Below are 17,608 nucleotides of genomic sequence, written 5' to 3'. Positions count from 1 at the left end.
GACTACAGGTATGCGCCACCATGCCTGGGCAATTTTTGCATTTTTAGTAGAGATGCAGTTTTGCCATGTTGGCAGGGCTGGTCTTGAATTCCTGACTTCAAGTGATCCGCCTATCTTGGCCTCCCAAAGTGTTGCCATTACAGGTACGAGCCACTGCACCTGGCCAGTTTGATATACTTTTAAATAGTTCTAACAGAAAAGGAAAGAATGGGGTAAAGAGAATAACTGAAGACAGCTGAAAATATCCCAGAAACAATTAGACACAATCAAATTCCAGAAGCAAACAATTTCCAAACAAGATCAATAAAAAGAAATCCAAAGCTAAACATATAATCACAAAACAGCAGGAAAAAAACAAAAATGAGTTGGGTAGTCCCAGCTGTTTGGGAGGCTGATGCAAGAGGATTGCTTGAGGCCAGGGATTGGAGACCAGCCTAAGCAAAATAGCAGGATCTTGTCTCAAACAAAACAAAACAAAACAAAGATAAACCTAAAAAGTAAGTGGAGAAAAAGGCAGATTATAGTCAAAAAGGAGCATTAGAACAGCTAATTTTTCAAAACAAACAATGAAGCCAAGCTAGTTTAATACCTGCAGTGTGCTTAAAAAAAAAAAAAAAAAAAAAAAAAAAAACAACTGCCCAATTAAAATTCTGTTATCAAGCAAATGTTGCTAAGGAAAGAAGAAAAATAATCCATTAAGGTCTGAATTGAAAGAGTAAATAAAAAAAATAAAAGAGGAAAATCTACAGACAACTCCAAACAAACATTGATTATACAAAAGAATAACAATACTTTGAGGAGCTTTAAAAAATATGATACATCACAATAAAAACATAATATATTGAGGAAATGGTCAAAGCCTTCTTTCTAAAGTTCTTTTATTCTATGAAAAGAGGTTCATATTATATGAAAAGTTATAATATCAGGCTTTGGTAAGTTGTAGCTGCAAGTCACAACATGTACAATGCCAACTAATTACAGAATAAAAATAGCATGTATTTCCATACCAGAAAGAGGGAATAAAGTGAAATCATAAAAAGAACCCAAAAGAATGGTAAGAAGGGAGAAGAAAAATATCTAGAACATAAGAAACATAGGAAAAAAAGTTAAATCCGAATATAATTAATTATATTAAATATATATAAGTGGAATAAATTATCCAGGTAAAAGACAATCAGACTGGATTAAAAAAGAAATCCAAATGAACCAGAATAATCCAAACAATTCTGAAAAATAATAAAGCTGGAAGAATTATATTATCTAATTTTAAACTCACTACAAAGCTATAGTTGTCAAAACAGTGGCAAAAGGATAAAGCATAGATCAAGGGAACAGAATAAAGAGAACAGAAATACACCCACACAAATATGGTCAATTAATTTTTGACAAAGGTACAAATGCAGTTCAATGCAGAAAGGAAATATATAGATATATATATACAGGTATTGATCAACTTACGACCTATGCAACTTACGACCATTTGACTTTACAACCACTATCGCTAGCCACGACTGCTCCGCGTCTGGCAGCGCACACATTGCCCAGATGGGCGTACGACAGTGCGGACCAGCTTCCAGCAGTACTACCATCTCCACATGCAGCATTTCAATTGTTATCCCAGACTCAGTACAGCAATTTGTGTTTTGTGCCTTGGATATTTTTCATCAAAACCCTCCCAAGATGTCTACCAAGAGGAAATTGTCTTTGTCTACACCTCAGCCTGCCAAGAAGGAAAGAAAGGCCATTGATCTTGACACGAAAATGAAGGTAATTAAGCAGAACGAAGAAGGAAAGAAAGTGAATGTGATAGCATGTGATACGAAGTTATCACACTCAACTGTGTCGAGGATTTTGAAAGATAAAGAAAGTATTCATGAAGCTGTGAAAGGTTCTGCACCCAGGCAATCAACAGTTATAACAAAGCAAGGAAGTGGGCCCATCCACGAAATGGAGAATGTTTCCTATGGTAATTTTTACACCTGTATTTTGTATTTTTGTATGCACCTGTATTTTGTAATTTTGTATGTTTTGCAAATATTAAACCAGTTGTACTGGTAATGCAGTGTTTTACTTAAACCTGACGAATGTAAAAATAAGAAACAAAACGGTGTAGAGATGATACAAATGGCAAAAAATGAACAAAGAAAATTATGATATATAACAATGAAAGAAAATAATGACAAAATATGACTTAAAGATTTTTATAAGATCATTTCACAGTACTGTACATATAGCCTATTCAACTTACAACCAAATCGTGTTACGACCGGCCTGTCGGAACCAATCGTGGTCGTAAGTCAAGCGCTAGCTGTAGATAGATAGATACATACATATACATTTGTTTTCAAGACAGGGTCTGCCACTGTCACCCAGGCTGGAGTACAGTGTCACTCACTGTAACCTCTTCCTCCTGGGTTCAAGTTAGTCTCCTGCCTCCTGCCTCACTCTCCTGAGTAGACAGGACCACAGGTGTGTGTCACCATGCCCAGTTTTTTTGTTTTTTTGAGATGGAGTCTCATTCTGTAGCCAGGATGGAGTGTAGTGGCACGACCTTGGCTTACTGCAATCTCTGCCTCCTGGGTTCAAGTGATTCCCCTGCCTCCACCTCCTGAGTAGCTGAGATGACGGGTGTGCACTACCATACCTGGCTAATTTTTTGTGTTTTAGAACAGATGAGGTTTCACCATGTTAGCCAGGACGGTCTCGATCTCCTGACTTGTGATCTGCCTCGGCCTCCCAAAGTGCTGGGATTACGGGTGTGAGCCACTGGGGCCCACCATGCTCAGCTAATTTTTGTATTTTAGTAGAGACAAGGTTTCACCATAATGATCAGGTGGTCTCAAATTTCTGAGCACAACTGATTCGTTCACCTTGGTCTCCGGAAGTGCTGGGATTACAGGCAAAGCAATCTTTTCAACAAATGACTTTGGAAGACTTGGAGATCAATATGCAAAATAATAAACTTCAACCTAAATCTCATACCTTATATAAAAGATAATTCATAATGAATCACAGACACAAATGTAAAACTTGGGCCAGATGTGGTAGGTAGCTCATACCTGTATAATCCCGGCCTGGGTGACAAGACAAGACCCCATCTCGGGAGGAAACATATAAATGTAAAACTATCAAACCTTCTTGCAGCCAGGGTTTGCAACCAGGCAGAGTTTGAAGACATGGTATTAAAAGCATGGGCTGTAAAACTGATAAACTGAACTTCATCAACATTAAAGTATTTCTGCTCTGTGAACGACACTATTAAGAAAATAAGCCAGAGACAAGAAGAATATATTTACAAATCACAAATCTGAATAACGAACTTGTATCTGTAACATATAAAGAACTCAATAACAACTCAATTTAAAAATGGGCAAAAGATGTGAACAAACACACCATAAAAGAAGATACACAGATAAGTATATTAAAAGATACCCAACACAGCTAGACAGCAGGGAAAATGAAATTAAATCATACCACTACCACTACAGATCTATTAAAATAGCTAAAATTAAAAAAACAAAAAACAAAAAACAAAAAACAAGAAACAAAACTGACAATACCAAAAGCTGGTGTGGATGCAGAATAACAGTAACTAGTTCATTCTTGATGGGAATGCAAAATAGTTTTGGAAAATAGTCTGGCAGTTTCTTATACAGTTAAATATGTACTTAATCATACAACCAGCATTCCTACTCCTAGGCATTTACTAAAGAGAAACTTTTATCTACACAAAAACCTTCACACAAATATTTAAGGTAGCTTTATCCGTAATTATGAAAAAACAGAAACAACCAAGGTGTCCAACAGGTACATGAACAAACAAATGGTTTGCCACGGGATGCTCAGCAATCAAAAGGAACAAACTACTGATTTGTGCAACAAAATGGATATAACTTTTTTCTTTTTTTGGTAGAGATAGAGTATTGCTTTGTTGCCCAGGCTGGTCTCAAACTCCTGATCTCAAGCAATCTTTTGGCTTCAGCCTCCCAAAATGCTAGGATTACAGGTGTGAGTTGTGACACCTGACCAACATGGTGAATCTTAAAGTGAAGAAGCAAGAAACAAAAGGCTACATATTGTATACTTCCATTTACATCAGGGGTTCCATTTATATCAGGGGTTTCTAACAGGCCTGTACCGGTTTGTGACCTATTAGGAAGTGGGCCACACAGCAGGAGGTGAGCAGCGGGAGAGCCACTCACATTACCACCTGAGCTCTGCCTTCTGTCCGATCAGCAATGACATGAGATTCTCATAGGAGAACCCTATTGTGAACTGCACATTTGAGGGATCTACGTTTTGTGCTCCTTATGAGAATCTAATGCCTGATGATCTGTCACTGTCTCCCATCACCTCCGGATGGGAATTCTACATTAGGGTGAGTTGTATAGTTATTCCATTACATAATACAATGTAATAGAAATAAAGTGCACAATAAATGTAACATGCTTGAAATCATCCCCAAACCACCCCCAACCCCTGTCCAGTTGTGAAACTGGTCCCTGGTGCCAAGAAGGTTGGGGATCACTGATTTACATGACAGTCTGGAAAAGGCAAAATCACAGAGATGGAGACCAGATGATGGGTGACTGCCCCATGGCAATTAAACTCTTCTGTACAGTAGAGATGATTTTGTCAAAACCCACAGAATTGTACACTATAGCGTGAACAGTACACCCTAGCATGAACATTACTTGATGCAAATTCCCAGCTCTGTCTGCTGAGTACCTAAAAACAGTGACACTGAGTAGCCATGAGAAGACCTAGTTTCCTTAGTTTCTAAATGTTATTCTCCAATAAAAGGAATGAAGGCTCTTTAAAGAAATGGCTCATTCTAGGATTGGGGTAGAAAAAATACAAGATGGCCTGGAAATTTTTTTTTTTTTTTTTTTTTGAGACAGCGTCTTGCTCTGTTGCCCAGGATGGGGTACAGTGGCTCAATCATGACTATCAGGGCTCAAGTGATCTTTCCACCTCAGCCTCCTGGGTAGCTGGGACCTACAGGTGTGCACTACCACACCTAGCTAATTTTTTTATTTTTAGTATAGACGAGGTCTGGCTATGTTGCCCAGGCTGGTCTCAAACTCTTGGGCTCAAGCAATCCTCCCACCTCAGCCTCCCACAGTGCTGGGATAAAAGGCATGAGCCACCATGCTTGGCCTAGCTTGGTAAGTCTTACAGTTGAAGAGACATGGGAGCCAACTTGAAGGAGCTTCAATGGCTAAAGCTGGAACAATCTGAACAAAATAATGAGTACCAAATTATAACTCTAAGCAATAAAATATCCATGTATTCACACTATGTAAATAAATTTTTAAAAATTCCTTACATAAGAGCCGGGCGCGGTGGCTCAAGCCTGTAATCCCAGCACTTTGGGAGGCCGAGGCGGGTGGATCACGAGGTCGAGAGATCGAGACCATCGTGGTCAACATGGTGAAACCCCGTCTCTACTAAAAAATACAAAAAATTGGCTGGGCATGGTGGCGCGTGCCTGTAATCCCAGCTACTCAGGAGGCTGGGGCAGGAGAATTGCCTGAACCCAGGAGGCAGAGGTTGCGGTGAGCCGAGATCGTGCCATTGCACTCCAGCCTGGGTAACAAGAGCAAAACTCCGTCTCAAAAAAAAAAAAAAAAAATTCCTTACATAAGAATTCCAACTAATACATGTAGCAAGAAAGAAATGCTAGACTACTATTAGATCAACACAGTAATTCCTACAGGCAAGATCTACAGATAGATGCTAAAATGAATGAGTAAAGCTTTTAAGAGAAACAGGATACTTGTATAGCCTCAAAGTAATCCTCTAGGATATTTATCACTATGGTGGTTTTAAAATATATTCACAAAATATTTGATATGCCTCCCTTGAGGAGGTGGAGCTCAATTTTCTTTCTTCTAGAAAAGGAAATAAGCATGGAAAGAGAGCCTAAATTTCTCCCTTCCCATGCTTATTCATTACAAGGGCATTCCTAAGTCCAGCGGGCTTGGAAAGGGAGAAATAGCAACTCTAAAGTAGAAAAACCTGGCAGACTTAACTGAAATATATCACTAGTGCTAAGTCACTTTGACATCATATGCCCCTGATAGAATGTGATGAGAAGGGCCCTTCACCTCTGTGGTAGTCTCAAAAATCCATAACCACAATTTAATCTTGAGAAAACATCAGTCGAACCTATATTGAAGGACATCCTATAAAATATTATCACCAGTCTTCTTCAAAAGTTTTCAAGTAATGAAAATTAAAGACAGACTGAGAAGCTTCACAGACTGGAGGATATTAAGGAGACATAAAGACTAAATTAATGTGGTATCCTGGACTGGCTCCTTGAACAGAAAAAGGATATAACTGGTAAAATCCAAATAAAGCCTGTAGTTTTGTTAATAGCATTATACCAATATTAATTTCTTAGTTTAATTATTTAATTTATTTATTTATTTTAGAGAGGGGGTCTCACTCTGTCACCCAGGCTGGAGTGCAATGGTGTGATCCTAACTCTCCTAGTTCATGGCAGCCTTGAACTCCTGGGCTTGAGCAATCCTTCTGCCTCGGTCTCCTAAGTAGCTAGGACTACAGGCATATACCACCATATCCACTTAACTTTAATTTTTCATAGAGATGGGGTCTTGCTACATTGCCCAGGCTGGTCTCAAACTCCTAGCCTCAAACAACCTTTCCCACCAGGGCCTCCAGAGTTACTGGGATAACAGGTGTGAGCCACCGTGCCTGGTCCAATTTCTTAGTTTTGATAATATATCACAGTTATAGCAAGATGATAACATTAGGAGATATTCAGGGAAGCACATATGAAGCTTCTATAACTTCTGTAGACCTAAAATTTATTTCAACATTACAAGTTAAATATTGCCAGTATTTAAATATTAAAATATATTAAATATACTGCCAATAATTAAAATATATTAAATGTTAAAGTAATTAAATATACTGCCAAATATTAAAATAAATATACTGCCAATATTTAACTTGTAATGCTAAAGAGGATGAGATGCTAGAGAAAGTGAGGAAAAACTGAAACTCATACAATGCCAGTGTGAATGCAAAACAGTACTGTATAGCCATTCTAGAAAATGGTTTGGCAACTTCTTTATAAATAAGTTAAACATATATTTTTCATATGACCCAGCAATCCAATTCAGTTATTTACCCTAGAAAAATGAAAACTTATGTTCGCAAAAGCCTATGTTATGTTCACAGCAGCTCTATTCATAATCATCAAAGAATGGAAACTAAAATGTCCTTCAAGGAGTGAATGGATAAAAATAACTGTGATCTATCCATAAACGGAATACTACTCAGTAATAAAAAGGAACTAACCATTTATACACACAATAACTTTGATGAATCTCAGAGGCAGTATGCTGAATGAAATAAGCCAGTCTCAAAATATTACATAATGTTTGATTTCATTTATATGACATTCATGAAAAGATAAAACTATAGTAACCCAGAACAGAGCAGTGGTTGCTAGAGATAAGGGGTGGGAGGCTGGGTGTGTTACCAAGGGTAACATACAGAAGGTGATATAATTGTTTTATGTCCCAGTTGTGATGGTAGTTTCTTGAATCTACGTATTAAAATTCATAGAACAGTATACACAAAAAGGAGTCAATTTTACTGTATATTACTTTGAAAAAAACATTCTATCACATGCTGTCTAAAAGAGATACATCTAGGCCGGGTGTGGCTGCTCACGCCTGTAATCCCAGCACTTTGGGAAGCCAGGGTGGGCAGATCACCTGAGGTCAGGAGTTCAAGACCACCATGGCCAACACAGAGAAACCTATCTCTATTAAAAATACAAAAATTAGCTGGGTGTGGTGGTACATGCCTGTAGTCCCAGTTACTCTAGAGGCTGTGGCAGGAAAATCCTTTGAACCAGTGAGGCGAAGGTTATAGTGAGATAGTGCCACTGCACTCCAGTCTGGGCGACAATGAGACTCCTTCAAATGAATGAATGAATGAATGAATGAATGAATGAATGAGAGAGATACATATAGGCCAGGTGTTGTGGCTCACGTCTGTAATCCCAGCACTTTGGGAGGCTGAGGTGGGTGGATCACTTGAGATCAGGAGTTTGAGACCAGCCTGTCCCACATGGCAAAACCCCATCTCTACTAAAACAGACCAAAAAAAAAAAAAATTAGCAGGGTATGGTGACAGGTGCCTATAACCCCAGCTACTTGGGAAGCTAAGGCTAGAGAACTGCTTGAACCCAGGAGGTAGAGGTTGCAGTGAGCACTCCAGTGTGGGTGACAGAGACTCCACTTCAAAAAAAAAAAAATCTAGAACATGGGATATATATATATATATATATACACAATGTATACATACATTGAAACATTACAATATATCCCATAAATATATACAATTATGTATCAATTAGAAATTAAGAGCTAGGCACAGTAGCTCAGGGCTCTAAGTCCATGCACTTTGGGAGGCTGAAGAGGAATAATGGCTTCAGGCCAGGATCAGGCCAGGAGTTTGAGACCAGCTTGGGCAATACAGCAAGATTACTGTCTCTACAGAAAATTTTAAAAGTTAGCTAAGCGTGGTGCATGCACATGTGGTCCTAGTTACTCAGAAGGCTGAAGTAGGAGATCACATGAACCCAGGAATTTGAGGCTTCAATGAGCTATGATCACAGCACTGTACTACAACGTGACTGATAGAGAGACCCTCTCTTAAAATCAATCAATCCAGCAATCAATTTCAAATAATTTTAAATAAAATAAAACATAGGTTACAGATCGTTTGTTCATAAAAATACTACATATCAAAACATGTAGAACACAATTAAAGCAGGACTTAGAAATTTATCAACTTAGGCCAGGCGCAGTTGCTCGTGCCTGCAATCCCAGCACTCTGGGAGGCTGAGGTGAGTGGATCACTTGAACCTCGGAGTTTGAGACCAGCCTGGGCAACATGGTGAGACCTCATCTCTACAAAAATAAAAATTAAAAAAATTAGGCTGGGCATGGTGGTTGATGTAATCCCAACACTTTGGGAGGCTGAGAAGCCAAGCGGGGACGGACTGCTTGAGTTCAAGAGTTTGGAGAACAGCCTGGGCAACAAAGCAAGACCCTGTCTCTATTTTTTTTTAATTTAAAAATAAAATTATTATAAAAAAAAAAAAAAAAAAAAGCCAGGTGTGGTGGCCTGCGCCTGTAGCCCCAACTACTCAGGAATCTGAGATGGGAGGATCACTTGAGCCTAGGAGGTGGAGGCTGCAGTGAGCCATTATCATGCCAGCACTCCAGCCTGGGTGACACAGCAAGGCCCTGATTCAAAAATAAAAATTCATAAACTTGAACTTAGAAAAGCAAGTTAAAAATTAAGAACTTTCACATCTCAATAAATTTTAAAAGAAAAGCCCAGAAAAAGTAGAAGAAAAAAAAGTGAAAAGCAGCAATCAAAGAAATATGAAACAAAGAGGATCAACAAAACCAACTGAGTCTAAAAAGACTCATGCTGAGTGAGTCCGGTGTCTCATTCCTGTGATCCCAGCACTTTGGAAGGCCAAAGCAGAGGATTGCTTGAGGCCAGGAGTTTGAGACCAGCCTGGGCAACAGAGTGGAACCCCTATTCTCTACAAAAATAATTTAAAAATTAGGCCAGCCATGGTGGCTCATGACTGTAATCCCAACACGTTGGGAGGCTGAAGTGGGAGGATTGCTTGAGCGCCAGGAGTTTGAGATCAGCCTGGGCAATACAGTGAGACCCCCCCATCTCAAAAAAATTGTTTTTAACAATAATAAAAACAATGGAAAAATTAGTTGAGTCCCAGCCAGCTACTCAGGAGGTTAAGGCAGGATGATCGCTTGAGCCCAGGAGTTTGAGAGGTTGTAGTGAGCTATATCACATCACTACACTCTAGGTGGGGCGACAGAAAAAAGCCCCGTCCTGGGGCGGGGTGGAGGGAAGAAATAAATTCACAGCATAAGCATGACTGATTAAAAAAAAAAAGTGGGGGGTGGGCAGGTGTGGTGGGTCACTCCTGTAATTCCAGGACTTTGGGAAGCCAAGGCGGGCAGACCACAAGTTCAGGAGTTTGAGACCAGCCTGGCCAATATGATGAAACTCCATCTCTACTTAAAATATAAAAAATTAGCCAGGTGCGGTGGCATGCGCCTGTAGTCCCAGCTACTCCAGAGGCTGAGACAGAAGAATCACTTGAACCCAGGAGGCAGAGGTTGCAGTGAGCTGAGATCATACCACTGCACTCTAGCTTGGGTGACAGATTAAGACTTTGTCTCAAAAAAAAAAGAAATTAGGGTAAATGTCCAATATCAAGAATGGAAATGATACATCACTACAGATCCTACAGATGGTAAAAAGATAAGACACTACTGGCCGGGCACCACGGCTCACACCTGTAATCCCAGAACTTTGGGAAGCTGAGGCAGGTGGATCACAAGGTCAGGAGTTCAAGACCAGCCTGGACAAGATGGTGAATTCCCTCTCTGCTAAAAACTACAAAAATTAGTCGGGCGTGGGGGCAGGTACCTGTAATCCCAGCTACTCGGGAGGTTGAGGTAGGAGAATTGCTTGAACCCAGGCAACAGAGGCTGTAGTGAGCCAAGATCGTGCCACTGTACTCCAGCCTCGGTGACAGAGTGAGGCTCTGTCTCAAAAAAAAAAGACAAGACAAGATCATGAACAACTTTGTGCCCATAATTCTCAGAAGAAAAATAATTTATCAAAACTGATACAAGATCCCAGTCTTATTCTTAGGGAGAAAAAACAAAAACTGACACAAGAAATGAAAACCATAAATAGTCTCATGACCAATAAATTCAATCAGTATTGTTTCAACCTGTTCTATCCTAATTTCTTTGTACTGCACAGCTTAACATTTTCAAAACATTTGTTTAAACTGACTGAACTTGCTTCTCTCTCCTCTCCAGGTCTCTGTGCTTCTACACATTGATTATGCCTTCCAATACAGCTTGCTAGGGGAAATACTACTCATCCTTCAAGAATCAGCAAGCATAAGCATTCCCATCCCTCTCCAAAATGGGCCAAGTACCTCCTCTACAGGGCCAAAGCACATCCATATACTCTTTTACACTGTCACACTGAATGTGTTTTGTTTACATACATCTCTCTCCTCAGCTTATGAATTCAAGTACTTAGACTTTGATTTATTTTTCTTGTGTATGCCCTGTGTTTATCATAGTCACTAGCATGGTGAAGTGTACCACAAATGTTTGAACTGAACAGCCAGACAGTAACAGACAATATTCTGGCAAAAATCAACCTTGCCTGCATATGAGCCCACTCTTGTTCAAAGCTGAGAAAAGTATGGCTTTCTATATAATACATTTAGCTTTATGACGGACATTTGATCTGTGGTTTTGTTTGTTTTAGTTTTTGAGAAAGAGTCTCTCTCTATCATCCAGGCTGGGGTGCAGTGGTGCTATCTTGGCTCAATGTAACCTCTACCTCCTGGGTTCAAGCGATTCTCCTGCCTCAGCCTCCTGAGTAGCTGGGATTACAGGCGTTTACCACCATGCCCAGCTAATTTTTGTATCTTTAGTAGAGATGGGGGTTTCACCACATTGCCCAGGCTTGTCTCAAACTCCTGACCTCAGGTGATCTGACTGCTTCAGCCTCCCAAAGTGCTGGGGTTACAGGCGTAAGCCACTGTGGCCAGCCTGTGGTTGATTTTTTAAATGCTCCTCAGTCTTAACTATAGTATTGCATCCATCCTTTTTAAACTTATCACTTACTAAGCAGATGTAAAACTAGTCAGTATGGGCGAATGTTATTTCTTGGAACTTTTATGAAGTTCTGGGCTGCATGGTTTACCATGTGATGAACGCACTGCTTGACAAGCCTTGACAGAGCTACAGAAACAGTTCAGTACTCCATTACTGAATGAATCTTGGATTTAAAAGGCATCACAAGGTTGCAGAAAGAATAAGTACACTACAACCCCTAAAACCTACATCTGATGTTGGGTATGCCATTTAACCTACCTGATTAAAGTGAGAAAATAAGGATTGCAGAATACAAGGATTGTCACCCTTCCTCCACTCCTTTCTTTACTGTCATGGAGGTAGGTTACATAGAAAACAAAATCATCTCTGTAGGTAATTAATAACCAATAGCTAATAAGGTAGGTTGTCATTAAACTGACAAGAATACAATAGGCTGTAACCAAGGGCAGTAAACATGGGTTATCTTTCAGTTCTAAAGATATTATATGAATGCTATGTCAGTCACTGATTCTTGGGATTTATCTTTTTTTTTTTCTTTTTGTAATAGGGTCTTACTCTGTCACTCAGGCTGAAATGCAGTGACGCAAACATAGCTCACTGCAGCCTTGACCTCCCAGGCTCAAGCAATCCTCTTGTCTCAGCTTCCTTTGTAGCTGGGACCAAAGGAATACACCACTGTGCCCTGGTAATTAAATTTATTTATTTATTCCTTTCTTTCTCTTTTTTCTTTTGCTGAGATAAGGTCTTGTTATGTTATCCAAGCTGGTCTGGAAGTCCTAAGCTCAAGTAATCCTCCTACCTTGGCCTCCCAAGGTGCTGGGAATACAGACACATGAGCCACTATGCCCAGCCAGATATATCACTTTTAAACCAGTAAGTCCATGACCTAAGTAGTGTCTTTCTCATTTTACAGAAGGCAAAACTGCGTAACTTTCCCAATGTCGGAGGTAGTGATGGAAAACATTTGTCTAGATTCACAGCCTGTTTTACTGTTCTACAGCAAGGGACTGTACACTGGTGACCACAAACACAGCCAATCCCCATACCCACAGTTTCAGTTACCCACAGTCAACTGCAGTCGGAAAATATTAAATGAAAAATTCCAGAAATAAACAATTCGTAAGTTTTATTTTTTTATTTTGCTTTTAGAGACAGAGTTTCACTCTGTCACCTAGGCTGGAGTGCAGTGGTACAACTGTGGCTCACTGTAGCAGCCTCTATCTCCCATCTCAGCCTCTCTGGTAGCTGGGACCATAGGCATGTACCACCACTCTCGGCTAATTTTTTTTTTTTTTTTTTTGAAATAAAGTTTCTTAGGCCAGGTGCTGTGGCTCATGACTGTAATCCCAGCACTTTTTGAGGCAGGTGGATCACAAGGTCAGGACATAGAGACTATCCTGGCTAACACAGTGAAACCCCGTCTCTACCAAAAATACAAAAAATTAGCTGGGCATGGTGGCAGCCTGCAGTCCCAGCTGCTTGGGAGCCTCAGGCAGGAGAATAGCTTGTACCTGGGAGGTGGAGGCTGCAGTGAACTAAGATCGTGCCACTGCACTCCAGTCCAGGTGACAGAGTGAGACTCTGTCTCAAAAAAAAAAAAAAAAAGGGCTTCTATGTTGCCCGGGCAGGTCCTGAACTCCTGGGCTCAAGCAATCTTCCCACCTTACCCTCCCAAAGTGCTGGGGATACAGGCATGAGCCATTGCACCAGCCATGTTTTAAACCGTATACGGTTCTGAGTAATGTGATGAAATTTCGCACCATCTAGTACCATCCCGCCTGGAAATGAATCATCCCTTTGTCCAGCTGTATATGCCACCTGCTCATTAGTCACTTGGTAGCCTTCTTGGTCACTCGAATGTTGCAGTATTGCAGTGCTTGTCTTCAAGTTACCCTCATTTTACTTAAGAAATGCCCCGAAGTACAAGAGTAGCGACGCTGAGAATCTGAAAATGCCAATGTGAAGCTGTAAAATGCTTCCTTTAAGTAAAAAGGTAAAGTTCTTGACTTAATATGGAAAAAAAAAATCATATGCGGAAATTGCTAAGATCTATGGCAAGAACAAATATTCTGTCCGTGATAATGTGAACAGGGAAAAATAAATCCATGCTTGTTTTGCTATCATACCTCAAACGACAACAGTTATGACTACAGTATGTGATAAATGCTTAGTTAAGATGGAAAAGGCTTTACGAAACCTTCATGCAGGGGGAAAAAAAAAGATGGAAAAGGCATTCAGTTTGTAGGTGGATGACATGAACAGAAACTGTGTTCCAACTGATGATAATCGGGTTTTGGTATTATCTGTAATCTCAGGCATCCACTGGGGGATCTTGGAATGTATTTCCCACAGATGGCTGCGAAGAAGACTACCTGTGTGTATACCGCCTATCTGGCTCAAATATTACTTTTTAAAAACTGAGATAAAATCCATGTAGCATAAAACTAATCATTTTATGGTACAATTCAGTACCCTAGAATGGTATGTTTTAAGTATTATTTACAATGTTGTGGAACCATCACTACTGTCTGATTCCAGAACACTACATCGCCCCAAAAAGAAACCTGAGAGGCGTAACTCCCAATAGCCTCTTCCTACAATCCTCTGGCAACCAATAATCTGCTTTCTATTCCATATATCTGCCTATTATGGACATTTCACATAAATGGAATAATGCAATATGTGGCCTCTTTTACTTAGCAAAATGTCTCCAAGGTTATCCACATTGTTGCAGATATCAGTAGTTCATTCCCTTGTATAGCTGAATTCACTGTATAAAGATACCACGTTTTGGTTATCCATTTATCAGCTGACAGATATTTGGACCGTCTCTACTTTTTGGCTACTATGAATAATGTCGCTAGGTGCATTTGTGTATAAGTTTTTCAATTTTTTTCCTTTTTTTTTTTAGAGACAGGACCTTGCTCTGTTACCTAGGCTGGAGTGCAGTGGCATGATCATAGCTCACCTCACTGCAGCTTCACACTCCTGAGCTAAAGTGATCCCATACCTCAGTCTTCCAAGTAGCTGGGACTATAGGTGTGTGCCACCACAACCTTCTAATTTTTTGCATTTTTGGTAGAGATGGGGTTTTGCCATGTTGCCCAGGCTGGTCTTGAACTCCTGGTTTCAAGTGATCATCCCATCTCAGCCTTCCAAAGTGTTGGGACTACACCATGAGCCACAGTGCCCAGCCTTTGTACTGTTTTTACAAAGTGAATCGAGGCCAGGCACAGTGGCTCATGCCTGTAATCCCACCAGTCTGGGAGGCCGAGGCAGGCAGATCACCTAAAATCAGGCGTTAGTGACCAGCCTGACCAACATGGTGAAACCCCACCTCTACTAAAAATACAAAATTAACCAGGTGTGGTGGTGGGCACCTGTAATCCTAGCACTCGGGAGCATGAGGCAGAAGAATTGCTTGAACCCAGAAGGTGGAGGCTGTAGTGAGCTGAGATGGTGCCACTGCACTCCAGCCTGGGAAACCAGAGCAAAATTCCACCTCAAAAGAAAAGTGAATCAAGTATTAAGTTGAATTATGTATTAAAATTTTACATAATTAATATTATTCAATGTGACAGTTGCCAATACTAAAAAAAAAACAAAAAAAACAAAAAACCAACCCAACAAACAAAAAAACCTTTCTATTTCTTAAAAGAGAGGAGGAGGGAGGGCAGGTAGGTCTACCTGTCTGGTAACAATGATTCCTCATTCCTGCACTGATAAAATCCAGCTGGATATGCTAAGCTGTGACTGTCTAACAATGGGCCCTTTCAAAAGACACCCAATGGAGATACCACACAGAACCCTGGAAAACTCTTCATTTCCCTTATTGGCTCGACTCCTGTAGGTATTTCAGCTATCAATCCCTGGTCTATAATAAATATATAAATTTATAAATAAAAAACAAAATGGGGGAAACATTAGGGAACTGAAAATGGAGTTCGAGAATGAGATCAGTGGCCATGAACTCTCTGAAAAATGTACATAAAGTAGCATGTACATGTACATTTCTTGAAGAAAAAAATTATTATAGGCTCATGAAATCTGTAAACTCCAGCAAAATTAATAATTCCTGAGTTAGGCAAATAGAAACTCATCTAAGAAAGCTTAACTTGGTGATTTACATAAATACTAAAAAATTAAAGTGCTCAAACTAAGTATATGCCATTCTTCCCTGAAGGAAGACAAGAAGACAAATGTATCCTAGGCTTCAATTTATGTTCCAGTATGAGACCCAAGCTTGATGAATGATTAACAAAATGTCAGCCTCAGAAAAGATAGAGTGGCATTCAGAGTTAGTCAGGTAGAGATAACAGTTTTACAAAAGGGAACTTTACTTCTGCCTCACATTACTGCCTAGAAAATAAGAACTTGAATTCCTTCACTAGTGTCCAACCTTAAATCGTTTACAGTCTTGCATTTTAAAGTATATCCTTTGAATCATATGTGCAAAGAAAATTACTTGGGGGTCAGAGAGGTACCTTAAAATGGCTTTAAAAGCTTAAAGCCAAGATTATTTTAAGACTGGTGAAACCCTTGAATCTTGAAACTGTTAAGAAGTCCAATTATTGAGCTTTCTAAATTAGTGCTTTCATTCTTTTTTAGAGTCAAGACACAGAAAATAAAACTTGTATGGCACACTGAGGTAAATGATCAAGACTGCTCTGGATCTGAGGTCACTGGTTTGGATGCTATATCCAAAACTATTCTGCATGAATGGCCAGAGGTGTGAGGGGACCAGTATTTCAACACAACTGTAACGCACCCTGACATAGTACATTGGTTGATAAATTCTGGTTTAAATAATTTGTGGAGATCATGACCTGAATAGTCAAAATCCATGCAGCAGGTTGAGAAAACTATTTCACAATTCCCCTTATTTCAAGAGATTGCAACCACGTTTTGCAGCTTTTAAGTACAGTCCAGATGTGCTAACAGACAACCATTTCAACTGGAAGATCATCTATTTGGAGGTTACTGACACAAAAAAATGAAAACAAAGACAAACCAAGCCTCCTTACCTTAGCACAGAAGGATAAGCCAAAAGAAAACAGGTTAATGGTATAAAAATGCATGACTAGATGAAGTTACTGGTTTTTTCCTCCACTTCATATTGATTCTCTTTTCCCATCGCAATTTAAGGTGGTAACCATGGCCAACAACATTCTCTCTCACCCATCATACTAATGCCATATAAGTAGTACTGTTTTTGTTTTTTAAACTAGTAAATATATACAGCTAAAATTAAAAAAAAAACAAAAAACTAACAACTAACTCCTTGACAGTTCCCATGACTCTCTGACCTTCAAAGTCCCCAAGATACTAACTACACGCTGAATAAGAAAACTACATGTTCAAACCCAAAAGAATATGTCTTTTCTGGTCTGATTAAGGCTCTGAATTTGGAACATAAATATTCACAGTAATACTTGATAACTCATGAAGTTACTGCTTGTGTAAACTTGCGGGACATTTAACTTTAGAAGATTATAAATCCTAACATGCCCCTCGGGGCCTTCTGCTTTTATTCCTTCCTACAAAACATCCAACTTTCCTGTTTTTAAAAACATTACATGGCCGGGCGCAGTGGCTCATGCCTGTTATCCCAGCACTTTGGGAGGCCGAGGAGGGCAGATCACAAGGTCAGGAGATCAAGACCATCCTGGCCAACATGGTGAAACCCTGTCTCTACTAAAAATACAAAAATTAGCAGGGTATGGTGGTGTGCCCCTGTAGTCCCATCCCAGCTACTCGGGAGGCTGAGGCAGGAGAATTGCTTGAACCTGGGAGGCAGAGGTTGCAGTGAGCTGAGATCGCGCCACCGCACTCCAGCCTGGTGACAGAGCGAGACTCCGTCTAAAAACAAA

The 17,608-nt window shown here is 39.9% G+C and overlaps 1 protein-coding gene across 2 annotated transcripts in view; it reads right to left on the bottom strand.

The window, feature by feature from the left end:
- CSNK2A1 (casein kinase 2 alpha 1) overlaps positions 1-17,608 on the bottom strand; it is a 77,968-nt gene that overhangs the window by 48,740 nt on the left and 11,620 nt on the right. The window contains exon 1 of one of the 2 annotated variants that reach the window (XM_074406358.1): positions 3,135-13,322. The exons of the other annotated variant lie outside the window; for it this stretch is intronic. The gene's annotated coding sequence lies outside the window, so the exon portion shown is untranslated. Of the gene's footprint in view, positions 1-3,134; positions 13,323-17,608 lie in introns of those variants that run through there. 2 annotated transcript variants of the gene reach the window in all.

Source organism: Saimiri boliviensis, chromosome 9 (genome assembly GCF_048565385.1).
Source record: "Saimiri boliviensis isolate mSaiBol1 chromosome 9, mSaiBol1.pri, whole genome shotgun sequence".
NCBI lineage: Eukaryota > Metazoa > Chordata > Mammalia > Primates > Cebidae > Saimiri > Saimiri boliviensis.
The sequence above is the reverse complement of the archived record's forward strand: the minus strand, read 5'-3'. Positions and strand labels throughout refer to the sequence as shown.